This window comes from Engystomops pustulosus, chromosome 2 (genome assembly GCF_040894005.1).
Source record: "Engystomops pustulosus chromosome 2, aEngPut4.maternal, whole genome shotgun sequence".
In the NCBI taxonomy this organism is placed as follows: Eukaryota; Metazoa; Chordata; class Amphibia; order Anura; family Leptodactylidae; genus Engystomops; species Engystomops pustulosus.
In genome coordinates, this window is record NC_092412.1 from 154,822,418 (window position 1) to 154,848,367 (window position 25,950).

The 25,950-nt window shown below is 39.3% G+C and overlaps 1 protein-coding gene across 1 annotated transcript in view; it reads left to right on the forward strand.

Moving 5' to 3' along the window:
- Window positions 1-17,098: 17,098 nt before the first annotated feature.
- Window positions 17,099-25,950, forward strand: part of SYTL1 (synaptotagmin like 1) — a 73,659-nt gene continuing 64,807 nt past the window's right edge. Inside the window, exon 1 of the mRNA XM_072137020.1 lies at window positions 17,099-17,190. The gene's annotated coding sequence lies outside the window, so the exon portion shown is untranslated. The remainder of the gene's footprint in view (window positions 17,191-25,950) is intronic.

The following is a 25,950-nucleotide window of genomic DNA, read 5'->3' on the forward strand; positions in this document are numbered from 1 at the left end:
GAGGGCTCAGCCTGTGATCCCTCTCCATACATCTGCAGCCAAAATGTGACATACTATTAAGTTTATTACCATAAAATTGTAAAAACCTTTACCAAAATATGCTAATAAATCATTATTTTTCAGGTTCCGCTGCAGATGCAGAGGAGGGTATGTCAGTTCTCCCTCCCTGCAGCTCCTACTACATTCTGCCTTCAATTGACATTGTGGAGGAGGGCACCCTTTAAATCTTCTGAACCGCAGCACCTAAAAACACAGTTCTGTTAATAGAATCTCCCCTCTAATATCATTATATCAGGATTGTGTTTGTAGGTGCCATAGAACCAGAGAGATCCACTTTAAACTTACAGTCTGGAATGGAGAGCTGTAAATAAAAATACATTTTCGTACTGTTGCTTAACAGTGTGTATGGCTGATTCTGTTTCACCTAGAAACACAATCCTGATCTTAAAGGACACCTGTCATCAGGTCTGTGTCACTAGTCCTGTCACTACTACCTGTTGGAGCAGCTCACAAGGATCCCATCCGAGCCTTTATCTAGTTATTTCATACATTATTCATTGTAAAATCATCTATTTTTTATCATGTAAATGAGGCTGGTCATATGGTTAGAGACAGTGATGTCACCCTTGTTACCCTTCCCCTCTCCTCCCCCTGTTCATGTCTATGTGTAATGTATAGTAAAGCATTGCTAGTGTGAGTGCTGTACCTGCTGACATGCTGCATCCTCCTAATATACAGGTGAGAGACACCTACATCAGCTACACATGAATCTGACATGTTCTGCTGTAACATGGCTGCCTGGAGCTGCTGTATCTCTCCTAAACACACACACATGCACACACAGGCTGCAGGGGGTGTGGCCACCAGCACCAGGAAGCACATCATTATACAGCCTCACATCATTATACAGGCTCTCAGTCATGCACTGGGGGTGTGGCTGTGCCTCCCACTCATGAATAAGGTGGACAGCTTGAATATGCTAATGCTTCATTGCACATTTCATAGGTCATTTGCATACAGCTTTAGGACCTCATTGCTTAGGTTTACAGGCATGTAGAGGGACAATGAAGGGATAGAGGCAATGCTCTCTAATGGCAGTTTATGAAAATCTATTTAGTTTAGGGGGGTTATTTTGCATGACGGGTTCTCTTTAAAGGAGAGATTCTACGTGTCACTGTTCAGAAAGTGAAATTGTCCACTCTCTTGGATGCTATCAGCACAGGTATGTGCATTTGAGACAGTTATAGCCATATGCCAGTTGTGAAGGAGTTAAAGTGATTGTGACTTCATCAGCATTTTTAAAATGTGCGATTGCAGTGGGTCCGACAGCCAGGACCCCCTGTGATCAGCAGAACAGGATTTCTGGGTTTCCTCTGTCCTGTAAGCTGACACAATGGAACGCGGGATGAATCACAAATTTTAATGAAAATGTTTAGCGCTTAATTGATGCAATGCAATGAAATAATTTTTTTTTTAAAAAAGGACCCTGAAGTTTTACATAGTCCTTATGCTTAGCTCCGGTTACCTAGCCACCAAATACAATGCTATTTGAATGAAAGCTGTAAGTGTAGTTTGTCGAACCCTCATATCTGAAATTTGATGTCTCATCCTTTTGAGCATGCATGGTGGATGCATTGTGATCACCATCATAAAGAGAGTTTTTAGTTGAACTTTTTGAGGGGTCAGACAGAGAAACCAAACTTTGCATTAACAGCATCTAACAGAGGTATATTGCTGCACAGCAATAGGGTCTTCCATTCTACCTAAATTTGGAAATGTGCTTCAGAGGGTGGCTGGCTCGATCACCAGTCCAGCGCTGTGATGAAAATACAGTGCCTACAAGTAGTATTAAACCCCCTGCAGATTTAGCAGGTTTGATAAGAAGCAAATAAGTTACAGCCTTCAAACAAGAGCAGGATTTATTAACAGATGCATAAATCTTACAAACCAAAAAGTTTTGTTGCTTAGTTATATTTTAATAAATTTTAAACATAAAAGTGTGGGTCAATTATTATTCAACCCCTAGGTTTAATATTTTGTGGAATAACCCTTGTTTGCAATTACAGCTAATAATCGTCTTTTATAAGACCTGATCAGGCCGGCACAAGTCTCTGGAGTTATCTTGGCCCACTCCTCAAGGCAGATCTTCTCCAAGTTATCTGGGTTCCTTGGGTGTCTCATGTGGAATTTAATCTTGAGCTCCTTCCACAAGTTTTCAATTGGGTTAAGGTCAGGAGACTGACTAGGCCACTGCAACACCTAGATTTTTTCCCTCTTGAACCAGGCCTTGGTTTTCTTGGCTGTGTGCTTTGGGTCGTTGTCTTGTTGGAAGATGAAATGACGACACATCTTAAGACCCTTGGTAGAGGAGCGGAGGTTCTTGGCCAAAATCTCCAAGTAGGCCGTGCTATCCATCTTCCCATGGATGCGGACCAGATGGCCATCCCCACAGCATGATGCTGCCACCACCATGCTTGACTGTAGGGATGGTATTTTTGGGGTTGTATGCAGTGCCATCCAGTCTCCAAACGTCATGTGTGTGGTTGGCACCAAAGATCTCGATCTTGGTCTCATCAAACCAGAGAACCTTGAACCTGTCTCAGAGTCCTCCAAGTGATCATGAGCAAACTGTAAACAAGCCTTGACATGACGCTTTGAAAGTAAAGGTACCTTACGTGCTCGTCTGGAACAGAGACCATTGTGGTGGGGTACGTTACTTATAGTATTGACTGAAACCAATGTCCCCACTGCCATGAGATCTTCCCGGAGCTCCTTCCTTGTTGTCCTTGGGTTAGCCTTGACTCTTCGGACAAGCCTGGCCTTGGCACGGGAGGAAACTTTCAAAGGCTGTCCAGGCCGTGGAAAGCTAACAGTAGTTCCATAAGCCTTCCACTTCCGGATGATGCTCCCAACAGTGGAGACAGGTAGGCCCAACTCCTTGGAAAGGGTTTTGTACCCCTTGCCAGCCTTGTGACCCTCCACGATCTTGTCTCTAATGTCCTTGGAATGCTCCTTTGTCTTTCCCATGTTGACCATGTATGAGTGCTGTTCACAAGTTTGGGGAGAGTCTTAAATAGTCAGAAAAGGCTGGAAAAACAGATAATTAATCCAAACATGTGAAGCTCATTGTTCTTTGTGCCTGAACAACTTCTTAATACTTTAGGGGAACCAAACAGAATTCTGGTGGTTTGAGGGGTTGAATAATAATTGACCCATACTTTTATGTTTAAAATTTATTAAAATTTAACTGAGCAACTTTTTGGTTTGTAAGATTTATGCATCTGTAAATAAATCCTGCTCTTGTTTGAAGTTTGAAGGCTCTAACTTATTTGCTTCTTATCAAACCTGCTAAATCTGCAGGGGGTTGAATACTACTTGTAGGCACTGTATAGTTACATACAGGGAGAGGAGGTGGACATATGTCAGGTTTTGTCTTCATCGGTGCTACATACATGTCACTCGCTTCCTCTAGCTTTATCTCAAATTACATAATTGGCTCTCTATGGGCTTCAAAGTAAGATGGAGAGTGTCATTTTAAAGACTATACAGCAACACAGCCTACATATCATCAGGTTATACACCCTAAGTGATGGCTAACGTGTTCACGCCATTAAAAAGACAACTGCACTAATCACAATTACATTTAAATATACGTCATATCCTTTTAGTCTTGAAACAAACAGTATACAAAAAAATATACGAAAAATTTACTATTACTATCAATATCACTATATAGACATGATATCTTCTTTATAATTTAAACCAAACGGTAAAAACTTTGCCTTAATCTGCACTAAGAAAAAATAAGCAATTATCTAATTTACTCTAATTAGCTAGCTGTAGGTGTTTAGCAGCTAGCAGATTCTTTACCTCATACCGCCAGGCTAATCTCCTTTTGTCATGCTTTTTGGTAACCATGGAAAACCGTATAGAACAGCTAGAGAGGACAGAAGGCTTGTTTGGAGAGGCAGTAAGACCTTAAGTGGTGTCACAAGCATTTGACTCATCACATGCTTCAGATCGGCTTATTACAAACATGCTGTCCTGTTCTGGCTTCAGTGCCCTGAGTTGAAGTCACAACCAGGAAGTGCCCACTCACTTCAGGAATAGCTAAATCTCATTTAATGAGAAATAATGTCCCATATATACAAAAGAGAGGACTGTGTAAGTCATCTAGTCTCTTTTTTTCTCTATCTTTGGTACTTTATTATACCCTTGTTTTTGAAAATGTACAGTTAGATCTAAACATGGTTTAAAAAAAAACCTCACCATTAGAGTAATTTTAAAGCAATTTCTTTCTCTGGGCAATTATCCCATTGGTATGGCACGGAAAGTATGAGCTTGATTACAGCTTCTAGGATCTAAAATAGGATCTATAAAATAGGATCTATTTACAACACCATTTAATAATAAAAATAATAATTCTTAATTTATTATAGCGCCTACAGATTACCTTTTACAGCATCACTTCTAGGATTAACTCAAGGAAAGGAATATAATGACAAGACATTTCACCTGTAAACCTCAAATTTAGATTGTTAGTATTAATGTATTATTTCCTTAATTGATACTGCCCCTTATCTGACCCTTGCCAAATAATAATAATAAGATAACGTCTATGAACCCGCCTTACAAAATAATGTGTGGTAAAAAAGGGACAGAAGCTTCATACACTAAACTTTAAGAACCATAATTGCATGTCATTGCGGGTCACTTAATGAGAATTTAAGTTACTGGGTTGATCTGCAGTTACAGCCTCTGGTACAGCGAGTCCCGGTGTATTTCAAAGATACATCCACTGTTCTAAAAATAATGCATAATATAGTTTAGAATACAGGTGGGTCACGTATGATGTTACTGACTTGTATTCTTTCATACCCCACTACTTATCTATACATGCTTTAACATTTCATTTGAATAAATTCAGGGGTTATTATGATTATTTGAAAGAGTTTATTGTATCTGCTGTTCACCACCTATTTCAAACTACGGTAACTACTTTTCATTTAATGGGGAATTTTACTTGCAAATAGAAGGTGTCCTGTTAAGGGAAACCTAGCTTACAGATCAAATCCTGTAACTTCTACTTGTCTTATTTTCCTATAATGTACTGTAATAGAAAATGAACTTAAGATGGCGCCGGCATCCTTAAACCTCAAGGCTGGGGAATTTCAGGAATTCCATGTACAACCCTATGGTGACGTGAGCGTGAGACAGCAGGAAACCCCAATCAAGAAACTACACTGTTATATTATGCTTTGTACACTCCTCCTTTTCTACTTTTATTCTACTTTTCTATATAGGCTAGTAAACCAAATAAACTTGCACAGTGTTGATTTACCCAGGGCGGGTGGCATGAGCGAGACTTGAATCAGCAGTTGTCTGAGTCATTCCTTGCGACACACAAAGATCAGATTAGAGATCCTTATTACCTTATCAGTCCAATGTCATCTAAATTATTTCCTCCCACCATTTTTATGTAATGGTGGGAGGAAAGTTTTGTCTATGAACCTGCCTTTCCTTTTTTACCAGACATTGTTTGATATCTTGTTTATTTGGCAAGGGTCAGATCAGAGGTTGTATCAGTTTAGACAATACATTAATAATAACAATCTAAATTTGAGGTTTACAGGTCAAATGTCTTTCTATTCCTCTCCTTGATTTAATACTAGAAGGCGATCCCATAAAAGGTGTTGTAAATACATCCAATTACCATAAACCACGGGCAGTGAATGCTATTTTAGATGCTAGGAGCTGTCCAGCTCACACTATTTGTGCCATACCAATGAGATAAATTAAGAAGAAATTGCTTTAACCCCTTAAATGGAAGCAGTGCCATTCACAGCAGATTTGTATTGTCACAATCTATAGACTATAAAACTTACATTTTTTGGGGGTAATGCAAACATGTGAGGTCTTATTAATTGTGCGGTGAGATACAATGTATAGATAATTCATTTTGGGGCGGCTATAGCTTATTCATGAAATTTTATTAACTATTTCAAGGGGGATACAAACAAAATTATCAGTTTTTATTTGGGATTTTTAGCACTTTTTTTACTGCTCGAAATAACATAAAAAATAATATTTTATCTTTATTCTCTGGTTCCATACAATAAGAGTGATACCTCATTTACATAGTTTTTCTTATCTTTTCTCAATTTTACTGAGCAAAACCAATATTGGAGAAAATCTCATTTTTTTTTACTATTGACAACTTTTCAGGGGTATAAATTCTGTATTTTTCTGTTGACAGATCTGTTTGAGGGCTTTTTTTTGCAAAAAGAGTTGTTCTTTTCAGTTGTATTATATTGGGGTTTGTAATTTTTTAAAATCACTTTTTAGAACATTTTTTGTGAGGGTATTTAAATAAAAATTGCATATTTAACATTTACATTTTTCTACATTATCATTAAAAATTTTTTATATTTTTTCAACATTTTCACAATTGACAAAAAAAAGCAAAACATATCAATGAAAATATAAAGGTCTAAAGTTATTACCCCATATAGTGACATGGCAGAGGTGAAAAATCGGTTGTGTCCTTAAGGTGCATGGAGATCGTGAATGGAGAAACAGCTTGTCAACATCAGCTCTACTGTCTGTTTTATTATGTTATTGTATTCCTTATAAAATTATGTTGCATCTTTTTTTGACAATAGATTTGTGCACATAATTAATTGACATTGATTGGTACCAGTTAGGGGTTTGTTTCTAGCCATGATTTTTGTTAAGGGTTTTAGTAAAAGCCAGTTGTGATTTTTAATTTCTTGAATGCATCAAGAAGGAAAGGACCAATATAGAGTATTAAAGAAAGACAATCCAGAAATGTCAACACAGTTTGAAAGTGTTTACTGAAACAGGCGTTTCACAAGACGTTAAATATTTATACAAAATGAGCAAATATAAGCACATAGAGCAGTTCATCTGACTAAATATGTCTGGGGCATCTGCAGTGTGGCACACACACTACACACATACATGGCTGCAATGAGGGTGGGGAGGTCCGTGGTCAAAAAAATATTTGGAGGGGGGGCACTCAAAATGTTAAGAAAATCATAATTAATAAAGTAAATGTTGCCCTGCAAAATATCAGGGATCTCCAGAGATCCCTGATACCAGTATTGCCCACAAAACTTATGGACTGGAGAACATCACAATCCACCCCTCAGCTCCTGCAGAATATCTTAATATATTCCTCTATTGTTGCAGTACTTCATAATACACACCTCAGCTGCTGCACAACCTCATAATACACACCTCAGCTGCTGCACAACCTCATAATACACACCTCAGCTGCTGCACAACCTGATAGTACACACTTAAGCTGATGCACAACCTCATAATACACACATCAGCTGCTGCACAAACTCAAAGGCTGCTATTATGCAGGGCCATTGTTAGTACAATTTACATTCCCAGCATCATACAGCTGTACCATAACCCCTTCAGGAACAAGCCTGATTTTTTTATATTTGCCCTGTGGCACTCAACTTCATAACTTACACTTCCCAAATGTCTTCTTTATAATGACAAGGCTTTTTACGCATCCTTTCATTTTTCTAGGTTGTTAGGAGGTTAAGAATTTTAGGTGCAATTTTTCACATTTTTATGAAACTTGTATTTATAGGGACCACACAGCTTTAATAATAAAACCCCTATAAATTACCCCATTATAGAAACTAAACTCCTCAATGTATGAAAAACCAACTTTAAGAAGTTTGTTAACCCTTTAGATGTTTTTCGGGAGTTAAAACAAAATGAGGTGTAATTTACAGACTTAAATTTTTTTAGACAATACCGTACATTAGTTTTGGCCAAAAATTAAACATTCACAAAGAATTAAATGACAAAGCTCCACAAAGTTTAATACCCAATTTCTCCTCACTATGCCAATACCGCATATGTGTTAGTTAAACTGCTGTATGGGCACATGGTCATACCTAGAACGGAAACAGCATCATTCAGAGCAGATTTGTATTGTCACATTTTACATGGGGGCTTATTTTTCATTTTTTGCGAGATGAGATCCACTTTTCAGATTCATCATTTAGGGGATATTCAATAGCTAATTGAGTTTTTATTAAATCTTTCTTGGCGAAGGGGTTAAGAAAATCATTAATTCTGGTATAGGGTTTTAGCTTTTTTTGTTTGCCATACCATAAAAATAATATGTTATCCTTATTCTATAAATCACCACAATTACCCCAATACCCCAATTTTATAGCTTTTTATGGTTGACTTGTTTTGAAGAATACAGAACTCATTTAGTGAGAAATTTGCTTGTTTTTGCATCATCATGTTCTAAGAGGCATAACATTTATCGGAGATGTTTTATGGCTTTTTTTTTGCAGGACAAGCTGTACTGTTTATTGGTATAATGTTTTTATGAGATCAGATTTTTTTTCCCCTTTTCATCATGCAGGTTCAGTAACAATTTTATTTTATGGGTTATTACATATGTGGTTATTCCCAATGTGTACTGTTTTTATGGGTTTTAGTGGACTTTTATTATTTTTTTAATAATTTTTTTCATTTGCACTTTGCTTTTTATTTTGTCCCAATGTGGGACATGAGTAAATGATAATAAAGGACCCCAGGGCTCGCACGGACCAGATCTTGGGCGAGCACAGGGCTAGGTGAGGGAGTGGTGAGCACCGTGTGCTTACCGCGCCGTGACCTGGAACCATTGAAATCTATGGGGGCGCCCATTGCGGCAGTGTGAATGTACAAAGGATCTGAATTCTTATGATCATGTAATTTTTTGTTTAATAAATTTGCTAAAAATATTTACATTTCAGTTTTTTCTGCCAAGATGGGATGCAGAGTGTACATTAATGAACCAATTTGATCTTACCAATTTGCTGCAATGAAACAAAGAGGGAAAAATTTAAAGGGGTCAGAATACTTTCCGTACCCACTGTATGTATAGACATTAAAACAGACATGATATTAGTAGTCCATAAATATGGTCTGTATAAATTATACCTGCCTATCTGAACCTTTTTTTTTATCTCACAATACAAGGCCTATTGACGCCACTTCATTTTATGCGGCCTACAGTTTGTAAAAGCCTGATTCAGTTCTCTGATGCAACATCACTACAGCCATGTCCACATATGCATTCGAACTCCAGGCCAACAATGGGGCTCGGCCACTAACTGGTAGACTCTTCAATGATACCTAATTTCAGCATGTGCTTCACCACAGAAAGTGAAGCCTGTCTTTTTTACCAGTGCGGCTTTAGGTTTACCTTACTGTTAGGCTCAGTTTTAATATGGTGTTTTGTGAGGTGGGTACAATCTGGCAGGTCAGAAAACTTGCTTCGGTTCGCCTGTAGGAATTCCTTCCGTTCTTGTGTCCAGTGAACTGAAAAAGACTCATACTGTTAGGATTGGGTACACAAAAGACAGGGGATAGTGTGCCCTGAGCTTGCCCCAGCCTCTGTCCCTTCCTATAGCCCCCCCACGCTAAACCGTGGGGCGACTACTTGAAGACTCGGAATACTCTGGTTTAAGTGTGGGAAGGGAAATACAAACAGACTGACAAACAAAAAACACAAAAGAATCGTAAACTAGCCGGAGTCACAACGGGAGGGTACGTCAATAGCAAAGTCAGAAAGCAAAGAGTCAATGTCAAAAACTAGCCGAGGTAACAACAATACAGATACAGAGCAATACAACCTAGTGCAGCAAGCGAGTGGAGAAAGAGATTTCAAACACTGGCACAGGTGACTAGTGAAGCTGCAATTTATGCAGCCAGAACTCCACCTCCAGAACCTGATAGGAGCTGGACAGCATCTGGGAATTAACCCCTCACGGTGCAGAACAACAGGCACCAAGCAGAGGTTCAAGGTCCCAGCCATTCCTAGACAGCGCGAGATCTTAGCAGCCGCTGCCCAGGACGAGAGGTGGAGTTTGCGCGGACACGCGCCGGGGTTCGGAGAACGCTTCTGGTACCACCAGAAGAACCGGAAGTCCCAGCAATCTCCCTAGCGAACCTGACAGTACCCCCCCCCCTGACGGGGGGCCTTCGGACCCCTAGATCTTAAAGATGGCTTCTGAGGGTAGGTCTGATGAAACAACCTGAGTAACCGTGGAGCATGAACATCTCTAGCCGGAACCCAAGACCTATCCTCAGGACCAAAACCTGGAAGACTCTGATCTTCCGCCACTACTGTACATAATGAAACTCTGGACAGGTGATCCTTACAGTGAGGACCCCAATGAACCAGCTCCAGAGTTTCCCAATTAATTACCGGATTATGGATCCGGAGCCAGGGTAGACCAAGAATGACATTTTCAGACAGGTTTTCCATAACTAGGAAAGAACACCATTCTACATGCATAGCTCCTACCATAAGTTTTATCTGCGGGGTTCGGAATTTAATCAACCCTGCCTGTAGAGGGGTCAAATCCGCACCCGACATCTGGATAGGAGTGGACAATGGAATCAATGACATGCGAAACTGAGAGACAAAATTATAATCGATTAAATTAGACGCAGCACCTGAATCCAAAAAGGCGCGACCAGTGCAGGAAACAGACTGAAACTTAATAGTACAAGGTAAATACATTCTAGACACAAGTGGGAGTACCTGAGCTCCTAAGCAGTCCCCCCGACTACTGCTTAGGAGCGGAAGTTTTCCTGCTGCTGCCTCTTGGGACAGGTGTTGACCTGATGATCAGGACTTCCACAGTAGAAACAAAGATGACGTCTCATTCGATGTTGCTTCCGCTGTGCAGGAGAGATGCTATCCAGCTCCATGGATTCCAATTCTGGACTACCCGGAGACAGATTGGCCGCTGGCTGACAGTCAGAGGACACCCGAGGTGATCGCCTGGATCTTAGGCGACGATCAACTCGGATGACCAGAGTCATAGCATCATCTAATGTCTGAGGCTCGGCATAAGCTAAGACTAAATCCTGTACTTGGTCTGACAGTCCGGACATAAATTGGTCTTTTAGGGCGCAGTCATTCCATTGCGAGTCAGTCACATACTGTCTGAACTGGGCACAATAATCTTCTGCTGTCCGTTTTCCCTGACACAGAGATCTAAGGTGGGAAACTGCCAGTGCTCGGCGGTCAGGTTCGTCATAAATCTGGCCTAAAGCAGAAAAAAAAGCGTCTAGAGAAGAACGGGATGGAGAGTCAGGTGGGAGAGAAAAAGCCCAATTTTGCGGATCCCCACGCAACAGGGAAATTACCACGCCCACCCTTTGAATCTCTGTGCCCGATGAACGAGGGCGTAAAGAAAAGTAAAGTTTACAGCCCTCCCGAAATGAAAAAAATTTCTTACGGTCACCAAAAAACACGTCAGGGAGAGGAACCTTAGGTTCAGGCGTGGGTGGCAGTGGATCCTGCGGTGATGTCTGCCGTGGAACCTGCATAGATTCCTGAATTTGGAGACGGGAAGCTAGATCCTGAACAAGCTGAGTTAGGGTCTGGACCTGAGCGACCACAGCTGACAAAGGCTCCATGGAAGGAGAGAATGTAGCAGGTCGGATACAGGATGCAGACCTGTGAGTGGCCAGTGTTTCTGTTAGGATTGGGTACACAAAAGACAGGGGATAGTGTGCCCTGAGCTTGCCCCAGCCTCTGTCCCTTCCTATAGCCCCCCCACGCTAAACCGTGGGGCGACTACTTGAAGACTCGGAATACTCTGGTTTAAGTGTGGGAAGGGAAATACAAACAGACTGACAAACAAAAAACACAAAAGAATCGTAAACTAGCCGGAGTCACAACGGGAGGGTACGTCAATAGCAAAGTCAGAAAGCAAAGAGTCAATGTCAAAAACTAGCCGAGGTAACAACAATACAGATACAGAGCAATACAACCTAGTGCAGCAAGCGAGTGGAGAAAGAGATTTCAAACACTGGCACAGGTGACTAGTGAAGCTGCAATTTATGCAGCCAGAACTCCACCTCCAGAACCTGATAGGAGCTGGACAGCATCTGGGAATTAACCCCTCACGGTGCAGAACAACAGGCACCAAGCAGAGGTTCAAGGTCCCAGCCATTCCTAGACAGCGCGAGATCTTAGCAGCCGCTGCCCAGGACGAGAGGTGGAGTTTGCGCGGACACGCGCCGGGGTTCGGAGAACGCTTCTGGTACCACCAGAAGAACCGGAAGTCCCAGCAATCTCCCTAGCGAACCTGACACATACTCACCTGGGGTATTGATGCAACACATCTTTAACCACAGTCTATGTGACCACCAGAGATTCTCCATCCTTATATGGCTTAATCAACTTTAGCTCCACTCACAATACTTTCTCATTTCTTCATAAACCCCAGGCCAAAAAAACCTTTGGAGGACCCTCTCTTTTGGTAAGCTCAAATGATAGAAAATGATATAGAACGGCTTTGGTACTACCCTATTCAGGACCTATTCATGAGAATTCTGCTGGGAAAGGTGCCAAATAATCCAGTGAGGAAGAAGAAGTAGCATCTACCAATATCAGGGTCAATCTTCACTTTATTGAGGGGATACAATCAATGCAGGAAGGTTGTACACTAGAGCTAGGCGATTCCTCACACAAACCACTTTGTGCAGAAAACGGATCATTGCCTAGCCATTAAAGATTGACACCGATATCAGTGAGTACCACATCTTTTTTGTCATTGGATAACTTTAAAGAAAGAGCTTTAGCAGACTATGCTCTGCTAAAGCAAAGAATATCCTTCTGGACTTCAGTTACAACAGTACCGTATACTTCACCACAGTAAATTAAAAATAACTCTATAAAATGTTATTATTTGTTGCATATATCATAATTTCTGTTGCCCATATTACCTTATAATGTTTATATCACAGCTTATTGTTAGGGGTTTAATACATTTTAAGCATCTGTGCTGTAGATGGTATGCATACTATGCAGAAAGACATAGCTATGTCTGTGCTTGCCTAAAAGAAAAGTTTGCATTTTTTAACCCCAGGCAGTGCAGCATAGTATATGTTATCTCCTGGTCGGCTTTATATGCCTCACTGTTACAAGTTTAGGAGTGCAAAATGAGTGTATGCGACTGAATCCTTTAAGTTGAAGTTGCTAAATGATGTATTTCTGTAATGTATTTTTATGGACACACAATAAATGATATCACACTTACTATTTGCATGTCTTGATACAAGAGCTAAAAAGAGAAAAATGAGGGTATAGAACATTACACATTAGTACTAAACAATATAAAACACTTAGGGAATAATGGAAGGCGTTAGTATGAGACAGACAAAGCAGAACTGTTGCAGGTGCAAATAATAATGACAGAGGTATTTAAAGGAAAGGGGGACTGGACAAATCAGGTTGTGATTATTAAATTTGGCAAAAAAATTTACGTAAGCATTTGTTAACAAATTACATTAAAGGAAAATACCATCAAAATGATACATGATAAACAAGGATACTTACTCATAGACCCAGGCACTGGGACTGTTGTAATATTCTTATGCTTGTTATCCATCAACTTTTAAAAAGATGCTCATGAGTGAGAAAGGCTCTAGGTGACATTACAAAAGTCCCTCCATGCTGTAACTTCACAGGCTGTTACATAGTGCAAGGGCACTTCCCCATGTGACAGCAGCCAGAGGGAGAGGGGAAAGTGCAGAGGGAGCAGGTGATGAGGCGTGCTCCTTCATTGCCTGTGAAACTACAACATCAAGGGGCTCTGGTAATGTTCCCGTAGATCCCTTCTAGTTCATTAGTATCATTTTAAATTTTAAAATTTTAAAAGGATGGAGGCCATGGATAACAAAAATAAGAAGATTACCACAGCCACAGTGCCCCTGGTTTATCATGATGGATTTTGATGGTAGGTGCACCGTATTCTGCCATATATATGTGCAGTATCCAGAACCAGTGGGAGGTGCATTCTGTCAGCCAGCCAATAGTCAGCCATCCATCATCTTCCAGCCCAACGTATTTTATACGGATACGGTACTAATACGGTGCAATACATTGCCATACTGTTGCAATACACCCGTATTTATGGTCAGAATACAGCTGTATATACAGAACAGAAAAGACCATATCGTCGTGTGCTTGAGGCCTAATTGTGATTGGTGCAGTTGTGTTTTTAATGGTGTCCAGCATGTGAACACACTAGCCATGAGGTTTGTAACTTGAAATGTGTAGGCTGTGTTGCTGTACCGTCTTTAAACCCCTTAATTCCAAGGCCCTTTTTCCCTTAATTCCACATTTTCTACATTTTCTTGTGGGCTCTGTTTTTACATCTTTCACTGTACACTCCAATTAGCATCTCACATACATTCTTTCATTTGGTATGATCACAGGGAAACCAAATTTATATAGGTGTTATTAGGTGATAATAGATTTTATCCAAAATGCAAACTTTTTGTACGCCAAAAATTATTACACTAAAAAATTATTACTTCATTTTTCCAGGACAAGCTGACATTTTCATTATTAGAGGTTTCCGATAATGCTAGCAGTGTAACACTGTGGCGTCTGTTGTAGCACTAGGAGCTGCTTACTTAAGTAAGCAGCTTCAAGTGCAGTGTTTAGAGGTGACAGGTCCTCTTTAAGTTGTTTGACCGCAGAATGTGAATAAAACACTTGAATTGGACTATATCCTGCATGTGTCCCTTATTCCTGCACCCCCTTAAAAGTGGGGGATGGACCAGTTTCTATAGCGAGACAAGAGAAAACATAGAGTGCAAGCGACTCAAATGTTGCGTAATGATTCCGATAGTTCATATGCACGGTAAATTGCTCACCTTTTTAGTATCTTGGTTTGTCAGCATATAATATTCTTATTGGTGGAGAGCAGCATACCATGGAGATAAACCCCAGGGATCAACGTCCATAGGCCTAACCCTTCATTTTATATCGATTGAAGAGTATGCGAGCAAGAGAATCCACAAGGATATCCACAACTGTGCTTCTTCACAGTTTCCACGTTTGTATTCATCCAATAAATATTCTAAAAACAATGCCTTTCGGCACTGTACTAGTGCCTTCATCAGGTAAAAAGTATATTAGAAAAACGATAGATACAGAAGGGTATAATCGAGAACCATATATGCATGCATGTATAATATAGTTTAATGAAGTTTTATTTTCAATTAATATGGATTATGCGTTGTATTCCTATAGGTATGTCTTGTCCCTTTCAAATTAAGAACGTTTGTTTTTAAGTGTCTAAACCCTCTAGTATTCTTGTGATATACTTGTTTATATAGTAGTGATGGACAGATATACTTTCCTATTATATGGTTCATAAAAGTCCATCAATGGTCTGATGCATTTCCTTGTTTGTAGTTATAAAAGAAGCATGCAATACCGTCTATTATCTATCATTTTTATAATATACTCTTTAAACCTGATGAAGGAGCTAGTGCAGTGCCGAAACGCATTGTTTTTTTTATAATATTAATTGGATTAATACAAAAGGGGAAACTGTGAAGAAGCGCTAACCTCTCTTGCATACTTTTCAAACACTATCCATGCACCCCCTGTAATGAAGTGCCCTGCAGCACCCCCACTAATAATAAAATGCCCTGTAGCAATCTCTCTATTAGTGAAATGCCCTGGAGCAGTTCCCCTATTAAAATGAAATGCTCTACAGTCCACCTAAACATTTTTTGTACTGAAAAACTCTTATACACAAGTATGTACAGTTTTCATGTCAGAATATGGCAAAACAAAGAAATGTTTTTGTATAATTAACCTTTATAAATTTTGTATTTCCATGATCATACCGATTCAAAGAATAAAGGGGTGTCATCTGGAGCGCACTGTGAAAGCTAAAAAACAACAGCCCATAAGAAAATAATGCAAATGCATTTTTTGTTAATTTCACCACATTTGGATTTTTTTCCAGCTTTCCAGTACACTGCATGGAATATTAAATATTGACACTAGGAATTACAATTTGTTACGTGGTTGACTTTTCTTGTTCAGTATCGGTTTCCTAAGGATGCAAGTATGAATTTTGTGAGAATATATATTATTGCTTGTAATATCAAAAGTTTTACAATTTGCAACAGAACTCCGCTTGCTGTGATTCCATAGAAAGCTTACAGTAATTGTTTATTTCATGTAGCCCATTAATTTGGCACTCATTGCAACAGCCACTGTTCTAATATTTCAATGCTTTAATAGTGTTATGATCCATTTGTATGAACAGGTCAATGAACCCGGCTTTGGCAGTACTCTTTCTGCCCTGTGCCTTGCCACTGTACCTGGGGGAAAAAATCACTTATTTGAAATGTTAAAAATATATTGAAATATTAATATTTGAGTGCCAATTCCTGCACATGACCATGGAGTGATTTTTATCAACAGGAGGAATTGTGGAAATCTCTGCCACAAGATGTTGAAATGGCTGATAATTTGAACCTGTTCAAGAGGGGCCTGGATGTCTTTCTGGAGAGGAATAATATCACATCTGTACTTTCTGTCGATCAAGGGAGTTATTATGACTGCCATACTAGTGATTTTTCCCTACTTTCCCTAAATTGGCATCAGCCTTGCAGGCGGTATAGAAGGTACAGTTGCAACCAGCCTTAAGGGCCCCTATCTCTTTCCAATATGGAAACCAATCTTGTATGAACCCAAGTTCACCTTAAGGTCTAAAGCATGAAAAAAGTGAAATTCAATAGGAGCCTACCAAGTGTACAGAAATCAATGAAATGATCAGTTGTATGCAGTAATATTTTGGGATTGACATAAAGACCACACTGTGACAAGGATGGCATCAGTAGGCACGAGTTAATTTGAGGAGCCCTACTAGACCGTATATATCTTATTGCACTAAATTGCACAGTCTACACTAAAGTTTATGTAACTGCAATGTACATGGGGACAAGCATTTGACTAGATGTGGATAAGCTTAATTGTGAATTAGACTTAGATCTTTTTTAAACACATCTTAGAAACATCTTTTTTTAATCAGCATACTCAATAATGTGGCTTAGTTTATGGCTTATGGTTTTAGAACTCATGCAAGTTATAAAACATAAACACAGCTGATACGTGGAAGCTCTGTCAGTGCTTACAAAGTTGATAGCATTTTATATTTGTTCTATGTATACCAAAGAAAGAGGTGTGCCTGTCCTGTGGGTGGAGTGTTCTGCAGTGACTCAGTGCTATGCATACTGTCTGCACACACATACCTACGCTCCACACAAATTGCTTGTACACCTGGACAGGATCTTTGCTCTCACACACAGGTAAGCTGAAATAAAGGAAATTTAAGACAAATAGGAGCGGCTGAGAGATTTGTAAAGAAAGGCGTTTAATATCAGGTCCTTAAATAGTCCATGTTGACCAACGTGTGGTCAAACTATCAGCAAGGACTTTTACAGGAAAAATATTCCATATGTGGTTATAATATTATATTTTCTCATTTTTAACTTTTACAATATTACAAGCTTGTGTCTTATGATGTTTACAGTGACATACGGAAAAGGACATTTTTTTTATTGCCTATGGCTAAAAGAGTCACCTGTATTTCCAGCCAAGATAATTTGAGGCAACACCTGGTATGTGTGTGTGGAACTGACAGACATGTGGATCCCTTTTCCTGTTTATGTGACAAGCTGATGGGCTCAGAGGTTAATTTTTCTATAAACCTGTAGTGCAAACATATTGTCAGTCTCTCTGTTGCTGTATGTTCAGTGAGCGTGCAGTTCTTCCTGGCAGTCATTTATAGACAATACCTGTTTTGTTCACTGTTTCTCCCTTTATTCAATATTTAACCTACAAAAATAACAATCCGGGACACTATAATTGGAGTTGACAAATCCCGTAGATGACCCCTATGTAGTAAAAATGATCATATGTCATTGGTGGTGTCTGACAGCAGCCATAGTCAACATAGGCAGAGTAGAGTTTTCAATAAACTACTACTCTTTTGCTTCCAGGCTGTGTCTGATATTGCACAGATGAAAAATAAAAATGAATAAAAAATTATAAAAATGTAAATTAATTCCTTAGATTAAATAGCAAAGTAAATAAGCAAGAATAATAAGAAACACATTAAGTGTCCCAGCTTCTGAATCAGGTCCATACTGTTAAAATATAAAATTGTTTATCTTATATGGTAAATATGATATTGGAAAAAATGTGAACTTCTGTTTAAATATTTTGATAACATGCTCCGGCGTATGATGAAAACCCTGCCCCTCCGACATGCGGTGTATATAAGGAGGGTCCGGCCTCTTGATAAATCAATCAGCCAGCTACATTGTCATGAATGCCAAATGTCTTTGGTGAAAATTGCTCACTTCAGCAGACTTTTTACTTCTGTACTTCAAATGTATGCTCAGACCCCACAACTCTGCCTTTCATCTTGCTAAACAGGTCTATTTCACTAATCTCTCTTTACTAACACCAAGGGTGCAGCCACCTATCACAGGCCTTGGGGCCAAGGATCTGCACAATTACTTAAAAGATAAAATTGAATGCAGGAAACAGTTTTACAATCCATTTACTCCATTAAATCCCTTTCCCTGTGGTACCTCATCCTGTTTGCTCTCTTCCTTTGAGCCAGTCACAGAGGAAGAAGTGTCCAGACTCCTCTCCTTTTCTCGCCCCACTACCTGTATCAGTGACCCCATCTACTCCCATCTCGTACAGTCCCTCTCTCCAGCAGTTACTTCTCACCTCACTAAAAAATTCAACCCGTCTCTCTCGCTGGGTGTCTTTCCCTCTTTCAAGCATGCTGTTGATTGACCAGTCTCTCATCTCCAATGATCTCCTCTCTGCTAAATCCAAATGTGACTATTGTCTCATCAATCTTCTGGACCTCTTAGCAGCGTTTGTCACTTTGGACCACCAGCTCCTCCTCAGGATCCTTCGCTCTATTGGCCTAATGGACACTCTTGGTTTTCTTCCTATCCTTTTGGCCGCACTTTCATTGTTTCCTTTTCCTGATCTTTTTTGTCTCCTCTTCCTCTTACTATTAGGGTTGGCATGGCTCATTCTTAGATCCTCTTCTCATTTCCCTTTATGTTGCCCAAGTTGGATAAACCAAATGTATCATCTTTATGCTGATGATACCCAGCTATATACTTCAGCACGTAACATCACCCTGCCTTACTTCAGATTTTCTCTCTGCTCTCTTACTTCATGTCTAATCTCTTCTTGAAACTTAATCTTTCTAAGACTGAACTTCTTAACTGTCCATCCTCTACTAACCATCCTCTAATTTGCACCATATATTCAATTACTTGATTGCTCTTGCTGGTTGCAAGTCAAAAACATCTCTAGTATCTGCACTGGTTGCCCATTTCCTTCCAAATACAGTTTAAAATAACCCCCTCATCTATGCACAACACTGCACCTCCCTATCTCTCCTCACCAGAAAGTACCACTGGCCATGAGACTTATATCCAACCTCCAAAGCTTCAACCATGCTGTTAAAACCCATCTCTTTATGCAAGCCTATCACATTTCCTAAAGGCATGTTCAATTCTCTTTTTACTAACCCATCCTGTGTGCTCATCCCGTCTGTTATCAGGTAGAAACCAAATACCAAACTGTAGGCTCTAAGCTCTACTTCTAGCTCTAGCTTCTCTGCAGTCCCATTGACCTTGGACTCTGTATATGGCGGCTTATGGCTAGTTCAAGCAGCAGCCTTTTTATTTATGAAATTATTTTTATTCCGTCACCTTAATAAAGAATGGCTGGTCCATTATACAAGCTCTTTTTATTGTAATGTCTTCTTTATGTCCATCAAAAATCGGTACTGCACTACAGAATATAATTTCACTATATAAATAAATATTTTTATTATTATTATTAATTGAGCTATAACCTGTGCCTGAACATTTAGTGTACATTTGACACTTTTATTGTATGACATTCTGATGACTTTTTATTAAACTTTTTATGGGAGGTGAAAAAGTGTTAATTTGGCCACTCCCTCGTTAGTGTGGCACACTACCAACTTCATGCAACTTTGCAGAAAACAGTAATAAAATGCAAAACTTGCATGGAAATTCTAAATTTCCTCTAAAATATGTACAAATGCAGAATACTTATATAAAACAGCAAGATGTGAGGAATTAATACATACCACACGTGTATATTCACCAAAATATGCAGCAATAGAAATGTTAAATCCACAGGGGCCACCAAACTATTTTTGCATAAAATTGCACTGCTCTTCTCACAGATCTATCATTGTATGCTCCCTTTCACAATGGTAACCCAAATAAATATGTTAATATGTAGCCATATTAGGCGAGGAGGATCGAATGTTCACCATATCGCTCAATTTTTGCAAAAAAAAGTGCACAAAATAAAAGGTAATTAGAGAGCAAGCGTGTTCTTAGATTGCTCTCGATAAGAGAGGGTTAAAAACATGAGCATTAGTTGATATTATCCTTCATCAAAATTTGCTAACATATTAGGAAATATTTATATTATCTATGAGGTGCAGCAGCTCCTGTGTCCAGTATCCTCCAAATTCTCCCTGCAGCTGATGGCTAAGAATCTGGAGGGGGGGGGGGTGTTACACTTCAGGGGGCTATATCTCTGCCTCTGTGACTCCTAGAATCTCACTTCCTATGAAAGAGGAGAGTCTCCTCTTATATAGACAAATCAAAGTGGATTGTCTTGGCACATCCGAGTAAAATCAAGTTTCTTTATTTAACATCAATTAAAATACACTGGACAGTGTGAATAGTAGGTGTAGGAGTGAAACTGATGCATTTCGCCTACGTCTTAAGCCTATTCATGGAATTTTAATGGATGTTAAATGAAGAAGCTTGATTTTACACAGATGTGCCGCAACAATCTACTTTGATTTGTGCATGTTTGCTGCCAGAAGTCAGTGAGCACTGCTATGAAGATTCCACCTGCACAGAGAAGCGATGGTATGAGACACTCCTCTACTTTACATTCTCATTTATATAAATTTGTGTTTCTATGTGTCAGGGAAATAAAGATATTAACTGCAAAAGTGCCATCGGGAGTGATCTTTATACTGTATATAAAAATTACACCTGAAATTCTCACTTTTAACCTGTATATCTCCAGTTCCCTGACACCTAGAAACAATTTTAGATTAATTTGAAAGAAGAGATTCTCCTCTTTCAAGGGTCAGTTTGCCGTCCCCTAATGTTGGCCCTGCCCACAGGTGCAGGTCACATGACTTGACTTGTTAGAGTCTGATATAGATGTCATGTTAGAATCAGTAGTTGTGGCACCACCTGAAGGCTGGATTGTGTTCACACAGGGTGCAGTCACTGGTGGCGCTAGTGTTGCATTTACAAACGCAAAGCTAGTTCCAGGGGGCGGGCCTCACCCCGATCGCATACGTGTTTCCAGTGAAATGCATTTAAACAACACAAGACACCAGGTTCTGGTTACCAAGCACATGTGTGTCACTGGAAACAGATATGCGATCGGGCTGTGGCCGGCTCTGGGGCAATGCTCCGATTGACTGCACCCACAGCAAAAAGATAACTGAGTGGCACCTCATTCTGCTGGTCAACAGGAGTATTTTTAATATGAGGTGTTGGTGTAACTAAACAATAAAATTATATATTGATGAAGTATAACATGGAATTATGTAATTTTTTGATACTAGGATCTCATTTTCGTAGGTTTTATATTTCGTTTTTGGTTTGAGCCCCGAGACAAAAATTTTAATTATATATTCTAGACCAGTGTAATATTTTCCTTGGTAAAATATGGTAAATGTATGGTAAAGTGACTGTAGTTATATATTGATCTGTGCTGTTAAGTGACTGCAGATTTATATTTATGTGTACGTTACAGTGACTTGAAGATTATATTAATGTGTGCGGTCTAGTTACTGCAAGTACATATTAATGCGTATAGTATAGAGACTGAAGGGATGTATTTGAGTATGGTATAGTGACTACAGGGACATATTAATGTGTGTAGTTTAGCGACTGCAGGTACATATTTGTTGTGTGTTATAGTTACTGCAGGTACATATTTTTGTGTGCGGTATACAGTAGTTACTGCAGGTACATATTTATGTGTATAATATAGAGACTGCAAGAATGTATTTATGAATATGGTATAGTGACTACAGGGACATATTTATGCGTATGGTATAGTGACTACAGGTATATACTAATGTGTGCAGTATAGTGACTGCAGGTACATATTTGTTGTGCGTTATAGTTACTGCAGGCACATATTTATATGTGCGGTATATTGACTGTTTATGTCTATTTTCTTTAAAAAAGGGATTTTTTTTAATTGTAATTGAATCAATGGCAGTTGACTGCTTAGATTCCTTTCTTATGATGTTTATTGAGGGGTGGCACCATTTAATATTTCACCTCAGTCAGAATAGAATTGCACCACCGTGTTTTTCCACCAGAATAGAATGTCCTGGTGCTACTTCTCAGATGGAGACAAAAGGATGCTTCCGACTGCAAGTATATGTCCATGTCCCCGCTGAACGTATCCAAAAAAGGTGACGTAAATGTAGCCTTATACTGATTTCAGAAGAAATATGTGATTACAATATGAGCAATATTTTTTAATTTTTGTTGGTTTAATTGATCCTTAAAACTTAGAAATGTCTGGGTATATAAAACACTTATCTCTGTTTTGTGATGTTTTATTCTCATTTCTGTATTTTATAAGTCATGTTAAGTTATAAAGTTTTGAGAAAAAAGTCAAAACTATTTGAATTTTCTTGTTCACATGTCAGGCTGTAGTAAAATTATCTGGTCCTTAGAAGGTCTTAAAATTGCAGAACTACAACTTCAGATGAACAACACACAACATATTCTACTGTTCTAGTATTTAAAGGGTTCCAGTCACATGAAAAGTGTTTCATCTTAAGCAGGAGATAACAGTGACAGGATCACAGTGACATATTCTGGTAGGTTCAGCATAACACTGCATACAAATGACCTGTTAGTATTCGATGGGGCCTGGATGAGTCACACTGGCCTGATCCCTCCTGGCTTGATTAATGTCTCTCAGGACAAGTACATTACTATAAGACATTATCTAAAACCAAAATTCACAATGTATAAGGACAAATGCAGATTTGCATAGTCATATAGGCACCATAATACTTTAAAGAGGAACTGTCACCAGTAAAAACTGCAGCAGACGCAGCAGTGTTACACTTCTAGCATTATCAGAAACCTGTGATAACGCTAGAAAACACTGCTGCACTGTACAATAGAAAACACAGGACCGTGCTGTCAGGCATGTTCATGAGGGGGGTGGTCTGAGGCGCTGCTTCTCCCCTGGAGCGTCATATTTCATAGGCCAGCCAGTCACCACCCCTAATTCCACCCCCTCATGAATATGCCTGACCACTTACAGCATGGTCCGGCGTTTTCTATTGTACAGCGTGACAGTGTTTGCTAGCGTTATCGGAGGTAGCACTAGGAGCTGCTTTTTTTAGTGCAGTTTTTAACAATAGGTAAATATAAGCTAAGCTCAGTATAAAATAACAAGTGGTGGGAAGACAGTGTCAAGAAGGATAAAAAATGGTCTGCAATTTTTAAGCGGTACATTTTCACAGTAATAAAGACTTAGCAGATACCAGCCTAAATAGATACAGTCTAGAAAGAGATAGAGATAGGCACAGGGCAAAGAAAATTAGGGAAGAAGAAAGAAAAGAAGGAAAAATAGCCAGCGGAAATGTACCTTCAAAAAGAAGCATGGGCACTTACTCCAGGCACTGTGACAGTGGTAATCTTCATATATGTGTTACACATTGCCTCCTTTTTTTCTAACCTCCACTTTTATAATTATGCTAATGAGCCAGAAGGGCACTGAGGACCTTACTAGAGCCCTTAGTGCTGTGTCTTCCCTGGTTGTTACACTGTCCCGAACATGTCTCACCCAACCCCCTGCTCTCCCCTCAGTGATGTGGCTTCCCAGGCTGTTACCCTGTGCAGAACATTTATCAACCAACCCCCCGCTCTTTTCTCCTCCCTCTGCCTGTACAATCTAGCAGCAGCAGGAAGTGCAGGGGGGAGGGAGATCTTCTTTTCTCATTGTAAAAAGTCTTTGAAGCTACCGCATGGTGCCTGAATCTATGAATAAGTGTCCCTGGTCTATCATGCTTGATTTCGATGGTAGATTTTCTTTAAACAGTAATTACAAGTTTTGTTTTTATTCTACAAAATTTTATATCAAACGGTCCTACTACTTCTGCTTTATAATCTAGATCAGACAGTAACAAAGTCTACTATAAACCTTTACCTATAAATGGTATACTAGACCAAGTCACAAGATGGCTGGCGCATAATTTAAAATCTACAAATGAATGGTTTCAAACATTGGTTTATTGGTTAAATTCATGTGTTTTACATTATATTCTGACTGCCAGTGAGTGGTATTGGCATAGCTTCTTGCCTTAGGAGAGCTGGGGATTGGACTACCTTACGAATGCAATTTGCAATGCTTTTGGAGGTCATGTACAATATACCTATATGGTAGAACTTGTGTGCACTTTGGTTTTTGTGGCAATATTGGGACTTTGACTTGATGTGTATGTAAAATGTATTCTAATTGACAATAATTATTGTTGCCTTTTCAGTAGAAAGTCAAGATCATGTATTTCAATAATAAGGTTTTCTAGTTTATACAGATAATTTTCTTTCATTTATACTGTCTTGTAAATTGGTTCCTTGTACCTTTTATTGGAAGTATGTGTTGTTGTTGTTGGTATTGGAACATCCTATTTTATAGTTCATATTACGGTATATAGGTTAAGTTGATATTTGTATTAAATGAAAAATAAAGCCAATATAATACTGCTCAAACCAAAAAATGTAAATCTGCTCTCACACTATAGAGATGCCTTATGAATATGGAGGCAGCTAATTAGTTAGTATTTGCAAGAGCCCTGGCTACCAAACTGCAGATAGATCTCTTTCTCACCAAATGCACTGAACGTGTGATTCAGTGAACTGAGGCACTCTACTTGAAACAGGCAAATAGACCTGATAGATTTTGGCCCATAAATGACCTAACACCCAGGCCCTCAATACGGTCTATGAGCAACGTAGCCCCACATGATCTACCACCTCCAATCCCACTGCTATTTATAATATTTTTACAGATTACTACACAAAGCTTTATACCAAACCCATTAATGTTTCTATGTCTTTCATATCTCCTTACTTTGGCCTCTCTTTATAAAGTTAATGCAGAGAGGTATCAGACTCTAAATGTCCCCATTTCCCTGGAGAAGGTGAAGGAGGCAGTAATGAGGTTGAAGTTGGGAAAGGTGCCAAGGGTAGAAAACCACCAGATGTTTTTTTCCTATTTCCTTATTAAATCTTGACCATAAGCTGTTGACGGTTATTCTTGCTAAATGCCTGAATTCCGCATTACCCTCCTTGGTCCACAATGACCAAGTCAGGTTTATACAGTCACGGCAGGCTCCTGACAGGAAAGTACTGTATCTCATTGATTAAAACTAATTTGTTGTCCTAGACATTGAGAAGGCCTCTGACTTTTTTTCTCAGCCATACCAGGCTTCTTTTTGTCTACCATTAAGCTATTGTACCCCAAGTCATCAGAGACGCTGAAAATATCCACCAACCCTAACCCTATGCCAGTGATGGCAAACCTTTTAGAGACCGAGTGACCAAACTACAACAAAGAGCCGCTTATTTATCGCAAAGTGCCAACACAGAAATTTAATTTGTGATTTATACTCCCTTCTCTGTCACAGTTTTCAATCTGAGGACACCAATTAAGCAGAAAATAGTCCCTGGTAGCACTGTCACTTTAAAATAGCTCTGTGCACAGCAAGTCCTGGGCTGCCTGGGACTGCAGGAAGATACCTGGAGTCATCTCTGGTGATGGCCTGAGTGCCCACAGATAGGGCTCTGAGTGCCACCTATGGCACCAGTGCCATAGGTTAGCCATCACTGCCCTATGGCATTACCCAAAAAGTTTGCAATAGCATCTGGTATACATATTCATTTTAATAAAACTGAAGCCCTGTTTTGTAACCTCCCATC